This window comes from Hyaena hyaena, unplaced genomic scaffold, assembly GCF_003009895.1.
Source record: "Hyaena hyaena isolate Hyena2069 unplaced genomic scaffold, ASM300989v1 scaffold_200, whole genome shotgun sequence".
Classification (NCBI taxonomy): Eukaryota; Metazoa; Chordata; class Mammalia; order Carnivora; family Hyaenidae; genus Hyaena; species Hyaena hyaena.
Genome location: NW_024080834.1, coordinates 14,857 through 24,255, shown reverse-complemented (window position 1 = coordinate 24,255; position 9,399 = coordinate 14,857). Strand labels below are relative to the sequence as shown.

The window sequence follows — 9,399 nt, the reverse complement described above, 5'->3', positions numbered from 1 at the left end:
TTTTCCAACCAATGCCGATCATGTCCTCCCCTATTTAATACAAGACTTAGCAGGCGCTAAATTCAAAACCAAATACACTTCAAGAATCTACATAGTCTGGGTCTCTTTAATCTCATTGGCCTCTTCATATACTACTTGACTACTTGCATTCAGAGCTCCAGTCATATAGTTTACCTTTATGAAATGGAAATATATCAAGTTTTCCATCCCCTCAAGACTTTTGAATTTGCTACTTCCTGTACCAGGAACACTGTTCTACCACCCGTAGGCCGGATAACTTCAACTCAGCCTTCACATTTTAAATTAAATATTGTGTCTTCAGGGTGGTCACCCTGAATGTTGAATGTTTGCCCCCTGGCACACAGTTATGGTTCTTTTGCAACATTCAATTCTGTTAAATTCACTAGTTCAATGTCTGTCTTTCCCTCAGAGTGTAAGATCAATGGAGACACCTGCTAACACCTTCAAAACAAGAGCAATGCTTTCCATTAAATATAACTCAATAACCACTTGTGGAGGCATGAATTAATGGTAAGTTTAGATCTTAACGCCAGGCATTTTGAAGATATGAAATTCTAATTATCTTACATTTTCAGAGATGAAAACCTCACACTTCTTAAAATCTATGACCATGATGAGAGAAAGTGAGACACTTTGTGAAAAGTTCTAAAATCAAGAGCATACTTTTTGAAGTGGTGGATTATTTCCTCACTGAAAAGCAAAACAATAAAAATGTTATATGGGTTATGTTTGTGGAATTTATATTCTAGTAATACAGCATGGTTAATCAAATACACAAAAATAGAAAAAAAGGAAAGAAAACACTGAAGCGTTGACCCACACTTGGCCAAATTTTGTAAAATTTTAAAACTTCTGAAGTGGAAGCAGTGTGAAGAAGAGGCGAGAAGGACCCTCTGGACTGACCTAAGCCAGCGCTGCAGCATTCTTGTGTGTGGAGCCTAAGGCCCCACCCCACCCCCACCACTGCCACCAGCACTATGCCCAAGAGAAAGGTTGAAGGGCATCTATGCTAAAGGAGATAAAGCCAAGGTGAAGGATGAGCCATAGAGAAGATCTGGAAGGTTATCTGCTAAAGCTGCTCCCCCAAAGCCAGAGCCCAAGCCTAAAAAGACCTCTGCAAAGAAGGGAGAGAAGACGCCTAAAGGAAAAAAGGGGAAAGCTGATGCTGGCAAGGATAGGAATAGCCCTGCTGGAAACAGAGAAGCCAAAACAGACCAGGCACAGACAGCTGAGGGTGCAGGAGATGAGGGTGAAGTCTGCGTTTTTGATAACTGTGTACTTCTGGTGACTGCACAGTTTGAAACACTATTTTTAATCACGTCTTATAACTTGATAATGTAAATTGTGTTTTACTTTTCTTTTAAACTATCTTGTCGGCACACAGAACACTTCATTGTTGTTTTGGGGGAAGGGAACAGGTCACTAATAGAATATCCTCAAAGCTAGATTGATGGGGTAGGTGGAGGAAACACCTTTCCCTTCTAGTTTTGAGATACTTCTTCCTGGTTCTCCGGAGAGATTCATTGATGTTGAATGTCAACATTAGCCACGTTGACACAAATGCCTTGTGACGTGGACAAACTAAAATTCAGATTTCATGTTCTCTTCCCCCTCTCTGCCTTCAGTGTAGACTAAACTCCCTTAAACCCAGAGAGCTCTTGGGACCTGACCCCCCAACATGGCTTCCGGTATGTCAAGCAATCTGGACTTTACAGTGTCACCATGAAGATGGCATCCCTCAAAAGAGTTTCTTTTTTAAGCTTGTGGATCTTCAGATTGATAATTCTGCCATTTTCATTTCATTCCTGAAAGTCCAGGGTGGCTTCTGAAATGTTGTTAAACAACATGCTAAATGCAAAATATCAACCCTCACTCTAAACTTACCCTATTCAGAGCATCACATGAAGACTTCATTGGGTTTTATAATGGCTTTCTGATTATGGTAGTCCATAATCAGAAGGGAGCTTGAAAGTTGTACACTGTTAATGATCATCTGCCTATGTCCTGCCTGAAATTCCATGATTACTTATGAAAAGTATCTTTAATAAAGTTGGGTACAGTTTGGTTAGGAAAAAAAAAGAAATTTCTGAAGCTGGCCATAAAATAATGTTTTCTCCCCTAGCCACTAATCTACAGAAAATCCTAGCTATTGTGTGAGACACAAAAATAAGACTTTGGGTAAATGCTGAAGCAGGAGTTGATAAAACTTCTCTGTAGATTTGCCATTACAGAGATTTATGCCTAAATAATTAACTATCATTTGAACTTGGATGACTTAAACATTGCAAGGCAGCAGAAAGGCTAAGATTCTCATGTATCACCCACTGAGTAATTCTACCGAAGAAGTTTACAATGAATCAGTTAATTTTGGTAACCTTGCTCCTCTTCATTTCTTCTAACAACCAGGCTTTAAACCAAGGAACAACAACAAGGCTGGGAGGCAGAGAGATAATGAAGAGAACAAGGTGCCTGAAAGTCCCCACATCAGATTGGTCAGGGGAATACGTGAGAATCTAGATGCCAAGAGTTGAAAAGAAACCATGGAAAATGGGGTGATATGATATCCCTTTGAATCTCTTTTGTTTTTATTCCAAGGGATTCTATGTTGGTGCAAGCCAAACAATAGACTCTGCAAGAACAAAGTTCACAGCACAATATGTGCTCAACATGGATGTTAATGCAAAAGGAAATCAGGCCACTTACAAAAGAGAATGTTGCCTTTTGTCTTAAATTTCAAGCCAAATTTAACTCAGAGAAGACAATTCTGAGCAGAATAGAGTACTATGGCTTCTTGTGTTAGTTCAATCAAAACCCGCAGATACGTCTAACAAAGGTCATCAATGCAGTATCCGCTAGTACTAAGAAGTTGTCAGTAATCCATTCATTCATATTCCACAAATATGTTTTGGGTGCCCACTGCACACCAGGCACAGTTTGGGGCACTGAAGATAAGAATTGAATAAAGCAAACGCCAGCTTGAGTCTAGTGTGGAATATAAACATCTAGCACATAAGTAAATACATCTCTAATACAATGTCAGATGGGATGAGTGCTAGTAAAGAAAATATAGAGGAGAAAATATATTTCTTCTTACAGGAACTATATGAGATGGGCAGATATGGCTTGTCTATTAAGGTGAAATTTATGGTAAGGAGGAGTAAACCAGGAGAAGCATGTTCACAGAGAAGTGTGGAGAGGTAGATGGAGTTCATATCAGGAGGGCACTAGGGGCCATGTTATGATACTGTGGTAGCTTTGACAAGAGTACAAGAGTTGGTGAAAACAGCCAAATTCTGGAGGAAGGGTGAGAGCAAGAGAGAGATGATAGGCAGACATTATGTATTTATCATCCACCCAGGCTCAAAATGAGAATTTTGGTGCTAGATCACTGCTGACCAAGTAGCCTTGAAGATGTCATCAAGAATGATAAAGAGAACACCAATGATCCCCGATTTATAGAAGTAGTGTGACTGTTAAAACATCCACCCTTCATAAACTTAAAAAAGGTGTCGCGATAAGCAGCCTCTAAGATGGTCTCCAATGATCCTCACCTTCTGATATCCATGCCGTCATGCAATTCTCTCTCACCTTGACTCAAGGTGACCCATATGCCTAATAAAACATTGCTGTAGTGTTGGTGTGTGACTTCTGAGGCCAGGTTAATAATGCATTGAAGTTTCTACCCTGTATCTCAAGCTTACCCTTCCTGAGGAAAGCCAGCTGCCATGTCTTAGGACACCCAAGTTGTTCTATAGAGAAACCCTTCAGCCTAACCCCAACAGCTAGCATTAATTTGCCAGCCATGCAGAAGTGAATTTACAGCTCCAGTCAAACCTTTACATGAGTACAGACCTGGCTGACATGCAACTGAACCTCATGACAATCCTAAACCAGAGATTACCCAGCCATGCCCTTCTTGAGTTCAAGACCCAAAGAAACTGTGGAAGATGTTAAATGTTTATTGTGGTTTTAAGCAGCTGAATGTGGAGAGGTGGAGAGATAATTTGTTGTAGTAGATAACTAATACAGATACTGATAGAAAGAAATATATTAAAAATATTTGAGAAATACTGAGAAAAAAGTAATTATAAGGAATATCCAATGGTATTGATATTGATATGAGCAATAGATGCAAGAAGGAAAGGAAATAAAAGACTCATTGAGATCATTCACCACTTGAAAAGTAAGTGTGGAAATAAATGGGTCTTCTTAGCAACACATTAACGATATTGTCAGCTCCTGCAATCAGAAGACAGAAAAAATGGTTTTGATTTGTATTTCCCTGATGAGGAGGGATGCTGAGCATCGTTCCATGTGTCTGTTGGCCATCTGGATGTCCTCTTTGGAGAAGTGTCTGTTCATATCTTCTGCCCATTTCTTCACTGGGTTGTTTGTTTTTCGGATGTGGAGTTTGGTGAGTTCCTTATAGATTCTGGATATTAACCCTTTATCCGATATGTCATTTGCAACTATCTTTTCCCATTCCGTCGGTTGCCTATTAGTTTTGTGGGTTGTTTCCTTTGCTGTGCAGAAGCTTTTAATCTTGATGAGGTCCCAATCATTTATTTTTGCTCTTGATTCCCTTGCTTTTGGGGATGTGTCAAGTAAGAAGTTGTTGCGGTGGAGGTCAAGGACGTTGTTTCCTGCTTTCTCCTCTAGGGTGTTGACAGTTTCCTGTCTCATGTTCAGGTCCTTTATCCATTTTGAGTTTATTTTTGTGCATGGTGTGAGAAAATGACACATGAAACGATGCTCAGCATCCCTCCTCATCAGGGAAATACAAATCAAAACCACACTGAGATACCACCTCACGCCAGTCAGAGTGGCTAAAAGGAGCAAATCAGAGAAATCTAGATGCTGGCGAGGATGTGGAGAAACGGGCACCCTCCTACACTGTTGGTGGGAATGTCAACTGGTACAGCCCCTCTGGAAAACAGTGTGGAGGTTCCTCAGGAAACTAACAATAGAACTCCCCTATGGCCCAGCAACAGCACTGCTAGGAATTTACCCAAGGGATACAGAAATGCTGAGGCATAGGAGCACGTGTACCCCAATGTTCATAGCAGCACTCTCCACAATAGCTAAAACATGGAAAGAGCCTAAGTGTCCATCAACAGATGAATGGATCAAGAAGATGTGGTTTATCTATACGATGGAATACTACATGGCAATGAGAAAGAATGAAACCTGGCCATGTGTAGCAACATGGATGGCCCTTGAGGGTGTTATGCTGAGCGAAATAAGTCAGGCAGAGAAGGACAAATATCATATGTTTGCACGTATAGGAGGATTAGGAGGGACTTGACACAGGAACGAGGGGGAGAAGAAGGGTGGAAATGGTGGGGGAAAGGGAGAGAGGCAAACCATGAGAGACTCTTGAATGCTGACAAAAACTGAGGACTGATGGATGTGGGGGGGAGGGGGATGGGCATGGAGGAGGGCACTCGTGGGGGTGAGCACTGGGTGTTATGTGGAAACTAATTTGACAATAAACTATTTGTAGAAAAAAAAATAAAAAAAAAAAGAAGACAGAAAAAAATGAAAATCAGGCCTAGAACTTAATTACAAAAATAAAAAAGCTCAAAAAAAGATTTAATTTTCAACCATGACAGGTCTGCAATGCTAAGATCAGGATCCTTGTTGGTAAGCAGTGGGATGCTAAGACCTGGGTTAGGGATATCAGAGGTGATGGAGTGAAATACTTTAAATCCCCACATTGTCCTGAACCCCTCCATATTCAGGGCTAATACTTCCCCCTTGCCTAAAAATAATGCAAAGGCTCTATCTTGTAAGACAGCAGCTCACCCCCCCCCCCCAAGATCTACCTCCTGTTATATATTCTAAGTCAACAACTAAAGTTGAGTCTCAATATTACCCAACCAGGGAAGAGTTGGGGTCTATTAAGGGAGGAAGAGTCTATTTCAAAGGTATGCCAGGACCTAACCAACATGCACCCATAGGTATAAGACTGATCCTGAAGATGTTGGATTAAGGAAAGTGGAATACAAACTTGGATAAGCTGAAGTTTATTAATATGGAAAAACGATACCATTACATACGACTTAACACCCTGTCACACGACCTTGGAAAATGGAACAAATATGCTGCTAAGGTGGCTCTCAAAGTTTGTTGATAGGGATGGGCCATGCCAAGTGAGCTACATTTACTAGGCTATTATGGCAGACAAGGAAAAAGGAATAAGAAGAGGCCAGGAGAAATGGGCATGCTATTTTGTGGGAAGGTCAGAGAACACTATTTCCCAAGTTGATAAGGAATGCACAAGTCAGAGGGCAACCAGCACTGGTGAGAAGCTCAGTAGTGTCTGAGCTCTATAGGTCATGCTGATGATAAGAGATATGTCTATAGAACTATATTCCCTGATAACAACAGAGATTATAAGGGCCAAAATTATAACAGAAGCAAGATGCATCAAGGTTATAATGAGCACCAAGGTTGATGAGAAAGAGAGTGTATGTAAGTCATTGAAATTTTTGCTTTTCACCATTTTCCAAGTGAATGGTGTAGTCTCACGTCCAGAAACTAGGTAAAGGATGGATCTTGGAGGATGACAATGAACTACTAGAAACTCAACTAAGTAGTAGCCCTACTTGCAGTTGTTATGCCATATATGATATTTTTGCTAAAGCAGATTAATAAAGCCTTACATAGATTGAATATGGCCATTAATCAGGTAAACATATTGTTTTCTAATCTTAACAGAAAGGCAGATCAGGAATATTTCACATTCACTTGAGACAGACAACAAAATATATGTATATTCATAGTCTCAGGGTTATGTTAACCCCCACTCCCATAAGAAGATTGCCCAAAGGACCTGAACCATATAGATATTCTGCATAAAATCACATTGGTCTAACATACTGATGTTGTCATGTTAATTAGATGGAATGATCAAGAAAAGCCAAGTATATTGGACATCATGATAAGCCATATGCATTCCAGGTTGGAGATAAGCCTAATGGAGATTCAGAGATCTGCTGCTGTATCAGTGAAGATCTTTGAGATTCAGTGATCTGGGACATGTCAGAACTTTCCATGCAATGTCAAGGACAAATTACTGCATTTCACATCTCTCACTACTAAGAAGGAAATGTATTGTAGGCCTCTCTGGGTTATGGAGGTAGCACATTTGGGAATATTGCTTTGATTCAAATACCAGTATACACAAAACTTTGACAGCTTTGAATAAAGTCAGAACAGGAAATGGTTTCATAGAAGGTACAAGTTATGATGCAAGGGGCCCTGCTTGTTGGGCCACATGATACTACAAACCCTATGGTATGAGAGGTATCTGTGGAGGTAGAGATGCTATTTGAATTTTATGGCAAACCCCAATCAAAATATCACAATGTAGATCTTTGGGGTTCTGATGCAAAGTAATGACATTTGCAAATGAGAATTATGTACCTCTTGGATACTAGTTTCTAGATTGCTATTAGGCCATAGTAGATACCTGGCCATGGTATATAAACTGGCCAGGTGATCAGTTCTTTTAGACTCACCAAGTCATAAATTTGGATAGGGCTAGCAGTAGTCTATTATAAGATGGAAGTAGTGGGGCACCTGGGTGGCTTAGTCGGTTAAGCGTCCGACTTTCGCTTAGGTCATGATCTCGCGGTTCGTGGGTTCGAGCCCCACGTCGGGCTCTGTGCTGACTGCCAGATCAGAGCCTGGAGCCTGTTTCAATCTGTGACTCCCTCTCTCTCTGACCCTCCCCTGCTCACGCTGTCTCTCGTTCTCTCTCTCCTAGAAATAAATAAAAATATTAAAAAAAAAAAAAGATGGAAGTAGTACATGTAAGGTTGTAATGAAGAAATGAGAGGGCACAAGAAAACTACATAAGCAAGTGGCCAGACCCCCTTTCTTCCATGGTAGCAACACTTGCAGTACTAGCATTTCTTCCTTGGCTCATACCTACAATCACATGGTGAGAGGAGGGTGGTCTCTTACAACCCAATGAGGAAGGAGGGAAAGTGCTGAGGTAGATTCATGGATGGATTGGCTCAAGCTGTTTTACTAGATAGTGCTGAATAGGGTGTTAACAGGAAATTCTCATAATTACAAGAACTTTGGGCAGTGAACCTGGTCACTTTGGTCACCCTTGTATGAAAACATAAGTAGTCGCAGTTAGAATGTATACTGTCTTGTATCTGAATTGATTTGATATTCTGGAACCCAACAGAGAAAGTTTGGCAGGTAATGAACTGGGAGGTGTAGGAAAAAGGAACCAGGATGGATTTACATGAGTGGTCATGAAGTATCTTTGTATCACATAATATCACTCGAAAGACCTTTGCCACAATGGAGGTCCTAAACAACAAAATAGAAAGACAGCCAGTCAGTGTCAGTCAGTGGACATCATCCCTCCTGTCATTGGCAGCCCCACTTCTTGCACAATAGATGCATGAATGGAATAGCTGATGGGATGGATGGAGGTTCTTCATGGAACCAAAAGCAGGAGCTATTCCTCCCTGAAACTGATCTAGCTACTGCCACTGTCAAATGTCCAAAATGTCATCAGTGGAGACCAATACCAAGTCCTCTATAGGCTACCATGTTTGAAGAAAAGCAGTTTTGGTAAGAAGTTGATAATATTGGACCCCTTCTACATTGAAAGAGGCAGGAATTCATCTTGAGCAGAATCAACAAATATCCTAACTATGGATTTGTTTGTTTGTTTGGCTTGAAGGCCTTCACCAGCACCATTAGCTGAGGGTGAACAGAGTTTCATCACCAATACAGGGTCCTATACATTACACTGGACTAAGGGAAACTACAACAAAAGAAGAATGGCACTGACCACATGACCATTGGATCTACTGGTCATATCACATGCTGTACCACCTTGTTGGCTTGATAGAATGATGAAAGAGTATCTCAAGGGGTGAGCTTGGAGATAATCCACTGTGAGGATGGGGCACCATTCACGCAGTATATCGCCTCATTCATGCAGTATATAGCCTAAATCGATGATCATTATGTGGTACTCTGTCTTCAATACACGGAATACCTGAGTCCAGGACGCAAGGAGTAGAAATAGGAAAGACCCCACTATGATTACGCATGACTTGGGGAATTTGTGCTTTCCATATCTGTAGGTTTAGAGGCCCTGATTCCCACAGGGAAGTGCTTTCACTAGGGAACTGCTTGTGCCTCGTTACGTTGGACTTGTCATGTCAAGAGACCAAGAAAAGAGATGACTTTTCAAGAATAATTAACCCTGCTTATCAGGAAGAGAGAGAGGTGCCATCACACAAAAAACACAAAGAAGAATGTTTGGTACTCATGTGATCCTCCTGGTTGTTTCTTGATACTTCCTTGCCAACTCTGATTGTAAAGGATGTTAAACAGCATAGA

At 40.9% G+C, this 9,399-nt stretch overlaps 1 pseudogene; it reads left to right on the top strand.

Annotated features, from left to right (window-relative positions):
• Positions 1-998: 998 nt before the first annotated feature.
• Positions 999-1,362, top strand: LOC120238268 (annotated as a pseudogene).
• Positions 1,363-9,399: the final 8,037 nt, after the last annotated feature.